Source organism: Ambystoma mexicanum, unplaced genomic scaffold (genome assembly GCF_040938575.1).
Source record: "Ambystoma mexicanum isolate Mex_15411 unplaced genomic scaffold, UKY_AmexF1_1 Mex_scaf49, whole genome shotgun sequence".
In the NCBI taxonomy this organism is placed as follows: domain Eukaryota; kingdom Metazoa; phylum Chordata; class Amphibia; order Caudata; family Ambystomatidae; genus Ambystoma; species Ambystoma mexicanum.
In genome coordinates this window covers 1854759-1862980 of record NW_027182465.1, presented here as the reverse complement: position 1 = coordinate 1862980, position 8222 = coordinate 1854759, and positions in this window count along the sequence as shown.

Here is an 8222-nt window from a genome sequence, read left to right as displayed (position 1 = left end):
AGGAGCTGGGTGCTTTCCATTGCAATAGGATGTCTTTACCGCGTCAGCAAGGGGGGTGCCCTTGTAAGACCACTCCAAGCTGTTGTGTTGGGGGCCGGGGTCTTTTGCTGATGTGGTGTCCCGTGCAACTGCCCGGATCGGCCATGTCTGAATCCGGGTTTGCTTGGAAACGCATTGGGTGGTGGCTAATATGGGAGCATTGCCACTTGGTGGCATCTTCACCTGTCCATCATGCCCATCTATGCTGAGACACACACGCTTGATAAGGTCATTTGGCCAGTGCATTGTTAGGAGAAGGGTGGGGGGCGGGGCATTCAAACTCATCAGTTACAACTTGGCTGCTGGCTCTGATTCGGCACTCCCAACTCCCTTGATACACTCCATGTGGGGGATGGAGCAGGCCTTTTCCTCCCATGGGGTCAGGTCAAGGGGGTCCACAGTGCCGCCTCCGGTGTCTGATTACTGCTGGTGTTTGGACAGGAGGCTGTAGACACTACCCTGTAGGTCATTCTACTGCTTCCTGCAGTCCTGACTGTCCTGTGGGACTGTGCCCTCAGCTGTGACCTTGTCACAGATGACTGACCAGATGGCTGCCTTCTGTTGCACTGACGTTTTATGGTGCCAGGAGCTATATAGCTCCTTGGCATGGGACATCACCTCGTCAGCAAGGACATGCAGCTCCACCTCACAAAATGTTTGCTGCCTCTGACCGGACACCTTCCCATTGGATTTGCCCTTGCACATGGTTTCCCTCTTCTATGGGTCTAGATGGCTACAGGAGGTGGTGGATTCAGTGCAAATTAATTTTTCAAAATGTCGACCGCCGTGCTTCCTCTTCTGGTGGTAGTGGTAATTCCACCAAATATGGGCAAAATTACCGTCATGGACTCCGCTGGACAGAATTACTGTTACCACCAATGGTGAGTGTGCAATCCCACCAGTTTTTAATGCAATGGTAATTCCGCCCAACACCACAGCGCTATATTACTGACAAAGTTGTAATGAGGGCCATTATCTCATATGGCAGTATTATGGTATGGTTCGCTCTCCATTCGATAATTGACTAGTGTGGTGGGTGAAAGGATGCAGGCTTTTTAAGGACATTCTTCAACAAGGGTTTGTTAATTAATAAGGTGTAAACCTAACTATACCTATGGGTATTCCCTACCTTAAGAGTTAACTAAGGCGCTTGGCAGTCTTTTCCAATGTCCAAAAAAGAATCTGTCCACCATTTAAAAACAAACACTATCTGACCCCATCACTATTACAAACAAAATAAAGGGGCAGGAGAATGACTCCCTTTTCCCGCTCGGTGCTGCCAGCACTTGTCTTCTCAATATGGGCTTTTCCAATAGTTCTTGGCAACTCTGTTTATCAGTTCATGGAATTCTTTCCTCGCGTTACTCTATCCATTCTTCACTTTGGATGTGGCTTTACTTGGTTCAGATTGATTTATCATAAACATCGTTTTGGTCTTCAGCTCTTCATACTCTTTATTTCTTAGGTCCCACTCCTCTGCTTGGGACACAGGTTTTATCTTCCTTTCTTTGCAGGACAAAGAGTTATTCACTTTATTACTCCCCGTATTCGGTTATCTCTGTGTCTGTCTTTTCACCTCCCTTTTTGGGACAGTTGTTCCTTTTCTTGTATTTTCACAGTTTGGTTTTGACCAGGATATCACATTTCTATTCTTCTCCCTTTCGGGGATCAATATTCTCTCTGTCAGACTCTCACAGTTCACATTCAGCAAGGATATTCTACTTCCATTCACCTCTCCTCCAGAGAGTGGTATTGCTCTCCTCCTTGCCTGATCGCAGTTCGCATTCAGCAAGGATATTCTACTTCCATTCACCTCTCCTCCAGAGAGTGGTAATGCTCTCCTCCTTGCCTTATCACGGTTCGCATTCAGCAAGGATATTCTACTTCCATTCACCTCTCCTCCAGAGAGTGGTATTGCTCTCCTCCTTGCCTTACCGCAGTTCACATTCAGCAAGGATATTCTACTTCCATTCACCTCTCCTTCAGAGTGTGGTATTGCTCTCAATTTTGCCTTATCACAGTTCACATTCAACAAGGATATTCTACTTCCATTCACCTCCTTCAGAGAGTGGTATTGCTCTCATTTTTGCCTTATCACAGTTCACATTCAGGAGGGATATTCTGCTTCCATTCACCTCTCCTTCAGAGAGTGGTATTGCTCGCCTCCTTGCCTTACCACAGTTCACATTCAGCAAGGATATTCTACTTCCATTCACCTCTCCTCCAGAGAGTGGTATTGCACTCCTCCTTGCCTTATCACAGTTCACATTCAACAAGGATATTCTACTTCCATTCACCTCTCCTCCAGAGAGTGGTATTGCTCTCCTCCTTGCCTTACCACAGTTGACATTTAGCAAGGATATTTTACTTCCATTCACCTCTCCTCCAGAGAGTGGTATTGCTCGCCTCCTTGCCTTACCACAGTGCACATTCAGCAAGAATATTCTACTTCCATTCACGTCTCCTGCAGAGAGTGGTATTGCTCTGCTCCATCACAGTTCCCATTCAGCAAGGATATTCTACTTCCATTCACCTCTCCTTCAGACAGTGGTATTGCTCTCCTCCTTGTCTTACCACAGTTGACATTTAGCAAGGATATTCTACTTCCATTCACCTCTCCTCCAGAGAGTGGTATTGCTCTCCTCCTTGCCGTATCACAGTTCACATTCAGCAAGGATATTCTTTTTCCATTCACCTCCCCTCCTTGCATTACCACAGTTCACATTCAGCAAGGATATTCTACTTCCATTCACCTCTCCTCCAGAGAGTGGCATTGCTCTCCTCCTTGCCTTGCCACAGTTCACATTCAGCAAGGATAATCTACTTCCATTCACCTCTCCTCCAGAGAGTGGTATTGCTCGCCTCCTTGCCTTACCACAGTTCACATTCGGCAAGAATATTCTACTTCCATTCACCTCTCCTCCAGAGAGTGGTATTGCTCGCCTCCTTGCCTTACCACAGTTCACATTCGGCAAGAATATTCTACTTCCATTCACGTCTCCTGCAGAGAGTGGTATTGCTCTGCTCCATCACAGTTCCCATTCAGCAAGGATATTCTACTTCCATTCACCTCTCCTCCAGAGAGTGGTATTGCTCTCCTCCTTGCCTTATCACAGTTCACATTCAACAAGGATATTCTACGTCCATTCACCTCTTCTTCAGAGAGTGGTATTGCTCTCCTCCTTGCCTTATCACAGGTCACATTCAGCAAGGATAATCTACTTCCATTCACCTCTCCTTCAGACAGTGGTATTGCTCTCCTCCTTGCCTTATCACAGTTCACATTCAGCAAGGATATTCTACTTCCATTCACCTCTCCTCCAGAGATTGGTATTGCTCTCCTCCTTGTCTTACCACAGTTCACATTCAGCAAGGATATTCTACTTCCATTCACCTCTCCTTCAGATAGTGGTATTGCTCTCATCTTTGCCTTACCACAGTTCACATTCAGCAAGGATATTCTATTTCCATTCACCTCTCCTCCTTGCCTTACCACAGTTCACATTCAGCAAGGATATTCTACTTCCATTCAACTCTCCCTCAGACAGTGGTATTGCTCTCCTCCTTGCCTTACCACAGTTCACATTCAGCAAGGATGTTCTACTTTCATTCACCTCTCCTGCAGAGAGTGGTATTGCTCTGCTCCATCACAGTTCCCATTCAGCAAGGATATTCTACTTCCATTCACCTCTCCTCCAGAGAGTGGTATTGCTCTCCTCCTTGCCTTACCACAGGTCACATTCAGCAAGGATATTCTACTTCCACTCACCTCTCCTCCAGAAAGTGGTATTGCTCTCCTCCTTCTCTTACACAGTTCCCATTCAGCAAGCATATTCTACTTCCATTCACCTCTCCTTCAGAGAGTGGTATTGCTCGCCTCCTTGCCTTACCACAGTTCACATTCAGCAAGAATATTCTACTTCCATTCACCTCCCCTCCAGAGAATGGTATTGCTCTTCTCCTTGCCCTATCACAGTTCACATTCAGCAAGGATATTCTACTTCTATTCACCTCTCCTCCAGAGAGTGGTATTGCTCTCATCTTTGCCTTACCACAGTTCACATTCAGCAAGGATATTCTATTTCCATTCACCTCTCCTCCTTGCCTTACCACAGTTCACATTCAGCAAGGATAATCTACTTCCATTCACCTCTCCTCCAGAGAGTGGTATTGCTCTCCTCCTTGCCTTATCACAGTTCACATTCAGCAAGGATAATCTACTTCCATTCACCTCTCCTCCAGAGAGTGGCATTGCTCTCCTCCTTGCCTTGCCACAGTTTACATTCAGCAAGGATATTCTACTTCCATTCACCTCTCCTCCAGAGAGGAGGAGAGGTGAATGGAAGAGGTACCTTTTCTGTATAGTCACATTATAAAAACCCAACAAATAAATACATTGGGCCTCATTACAAGCATGGCTGTACGGTAACAACGGAGAAACAAAGCTACCGGCACCGTTGCTACCGTACCGCCGAACTACAAGGCCTGCTCGCGGGTGCCTATCAGCCTGCCAGGTCGGACCTGGCAAGCGGACCGGCACCCGCGAGCAGGTCTTGACGGTAGCACCGGCACCGTTATGGGGCTCAAATGGGAATGGGGAGCATGTTTTACCGGCACCCGGCTAGAATGCCCCAGTAAGTCCCCGGAGCCAGGTGCCGGTAAAGAAACGACTCCGGCAGCAGCCATGCCAGTTTTACCGGCACGGCTACTGCCAGAGTCGTAATGAGGCCCATTGATATGATATGGCATTTATAATGCGCCTATACACAAGTGTTTCAAGGCACAAATTTCCCCCAACTTCAATGACACTGGCACTATTGCCTTAGTATAGACACTCTGTCCAGACTTGGATAACCTTTGTCACCCCTAGTGTTGGAAGTCTTTGAGGTAACTCAGCTTCAACAACTCTCCAACAATTTTGTTCAGTTCTTAAATGAGCTGAATATGCTGTAATAGTGTTTGGGCTATTGGCTTTGGCTGTACTTGTTCTCTGCTCAGCTTCTACTGCTTTCATAAATTCTGCTTTATTGTTCGTGATGTTACAAGTGATCAGTTTTCAAATAAATAAGAAATTTACCTTTGAACGGCCACTTCAAAGCTACACGTTCCCACCGTTCGGTCAGCTTCTTAGCCTCCAAGGTACTCTGGACACAATGGGCCTGATTCATGGAAGCATTTTATAATGGTGCAAGAAAACGTTCCATGAATCGGGCCCAATGTGTCATCTGCGATTTCTTAATCTGTAAAATCTGGATCGTAACGCTTCGGGAGAGTCAATTAAGAATCTTTAACTTTACTAGCAGCGTTCTCAGCATTAACAAGAGGCGCAACCGCTCAGCATCGAGTTGTGCTTGACATAGGGAAAAGAAAAGGCTTTTACAACATGCAGGTGTTTCAGCTTTGATATTTAATTGCGTGTTACATTTCCCGTGTTAATAGGACTTCCCACTTCTATGAACAAGTTTATCTTGCTCAAATATACACACGAGTGTTCAAGCTGGGTCCATTAACCGGCAATGTATTTTAGTTGATTTGGAGTACAGAGCTTCACTTTTTTCACCATTTCTTTTTGGAAAGGTCCTTCTTGTGTTTGTCTCTGTGCACCATACCAGGTTTGGTCAATTTTTTTTGTTGGTGGGCTTCAGTGCTGAAGCCCTCCTCTGGCACCTGAGTGTCTTGGGTGGACAGGATGTGAGGGAGGTGCCCGTAACTCCCTGTGCTTAGTCTCCTAGGAGACCTGAATGCACTCTGGCGTGATTGGCTGGCTGTCCGGCAAGGACAGCCACCCTGCCGTATGAGTGACTGCCAGGCTGGAATGAATGGGGGAAAACCGTTTAAAAGCAGGTGTCTGTGACTTGGAAAGCAGAGTCGACCACTGGAACGAAAGAACGGAAGACGAGCTGAAGGAAGACAGCTGCTGCAACTCCTGGTCCACCGGTGAAGCCCTGCTGCAGGTCCAAATTGTCTGAAACTCCATCGACAGAGAAGCCTTTCAAGGTTTACTTCTTCCCTTGAGTTTGGTGGGAACAACCAACTCGTAAGCCGCCTGGACACCGTCTCCATCTTGGTCGAATTTTCTTCAGAGTGCTGTTGAAAACTGGATAGCCAGTGGGAAGGATATCAGTTTGTGGTCTTTAAGGCACTCGCACCTTAAATCGACGTTTTGCCAAGACGTCCTCCTTCTTGTCCCCACGACTGAAGCTCAGGAACAGCGTGATCGGCAGGAACTGCCAGGAACAACTGCCTCGGCTACAGCTTTTCTTCACTTACAAGGTACTGTGCAAGTGCGGTGCAGAACTCTGTTCGGCCATGGTGAAAGTTTGTGAAACTTTCCCGACTTTGAAGGCTTGTCCTTCCCTAAACCAACACCTAACTTTTCGTCAGACCAAAGTCTTCTAAGATCTGTGGCAAAGACTTAACCGTGTACTACTAGAACTGTGCTATCCTATACAAGACTCTGAACCATTGACTTTGGCCCAGGCCTCTTGAATTGAATTGCTGGTTGTAGTGAACTGAAACCCTTTGCCCTGCCTTTGAAAGTATTTGTGCTGTTGATTCTTATAACCTTGTCTTTTTACCCCTTTTTAAAGTAACTGAAGTGCCATTTTTCTCCCACTTCAGGGGAGCTGAACTTGTTCAGAAACTGATTGGTTGTGTATTGTAGTGTATTAAAGTGTGATATTGAGCTGATTTTGCTAGTGGAATGTTTTCCATGTGTAAATAAATATATATTCTTTTACCAAGAAACCTTGAGTAAGTGTTTGTTTGAATCACTGTAATTGCTAGTCCTTTGTATAACCTGCTCACTCTACTCTTGAGATAAGTCTGGCTGCTCAGCCACTGCTATCACATTACTGTGTAGTACAGGCTTGTACCAAAGGTGAAATTGTACTGACACTTGTAGTCTTAATTGTGTGTGTAGCGTTCCCAAAGGATACTACATATGATTTTGCCTAACACTTGGGACCCGCACCCCTCTGCTGCATGGGTTTCTCCGATCTTCCTTATCAAAGGAGAGACTCCTACTTTCCAGTTCCCCTCGGCTTGCTCCTGCACACGTGCCTTTGTTGGATGCATGACTGCATTCACAGCGGTTGGGTGCACCTGGAAAGACTGCTTGTTTCCTCCAGTCTCTTCCAATGCTGCCAGCCTAACAGAGTTTGTGACCACAGGACCAACAGGTGAAATCTGCCCTTCCTCTACTCCCGCGTCCCTTCTGTGGTCACACTTCCATGTGAACTACGGGCCTCGTGCTCTGCTCCTTCTACTTCTTCCGACCTTCCGGTCCCCACTGCTGCTTCTTTCTACTGCTCCTCCCGACAGCAGTCTTTTATGCCCCCCAGGTGGGTTTATTGGTTTCAGGTACATGCCCAGGGAACAAATTTGCTGACCTTGCCCAGAGCTGTTTGCCTTGCCTGCCTGACCTGAGCTCCTTTATGCATCTTTAACCTTCTTCTTCATGGTACCTAAGGGATTCTGGGACGAATAGTCATTGACTACATCTTTAGAATGACAAAAATCCATTAAAAGGTTGGGGTTACAGGGAAAGTTAAAAAAAGGTTCACCCCAGTCTTCCTGGTCTGATTCCCTCTGCCCCCATATCTGATCCTCCCGCAGTGCAGCACCCCCAGGGTCTGGGTCTGAAAGCGCCTTCCATCCCCTGGCCACATGAGATGGGTCCCAGACCGGGTTTCTCATTGGATTCTCCACAATAGGGAGCTGCTCCATTTGTTGCAGCTTCCTTGTGGCGGTATCAGTGTAGTTGCGCGGGCCGGCTGCCCACCACAATTATCTTGCGGTCACGCCACCACTAATCCTGGAGCCCCATTTGGCTCGTCCTGTCACAGGCTCTCTGTATGGCTGGCTTCTCAGTGTTCACTCTGCTGCTTCTCAGCAGATTTGGATCTTGAAGGCTCTGCGTCCTCCTGCAACTCCATCTCTGCCCAGGTTCACATTACCAAGGGACCTCCCCTGCTCGGAGACACCTTCCTCCCTAGCTTCTAGTCTCCTTCTAAGCTTTGTACTTGACAAGTGTCTGTTTCAATCCACTCATCTCAGTGGATTGGTCACCTTTTCTCTTTCTTCGGAATAATAACATTGGCTATCTTCTTCAGCCCAGTCCTGATAGTCGACAGGGTTTGACAGACCCATATATGCCATCATATTTACTGCTGAAGGGAGTA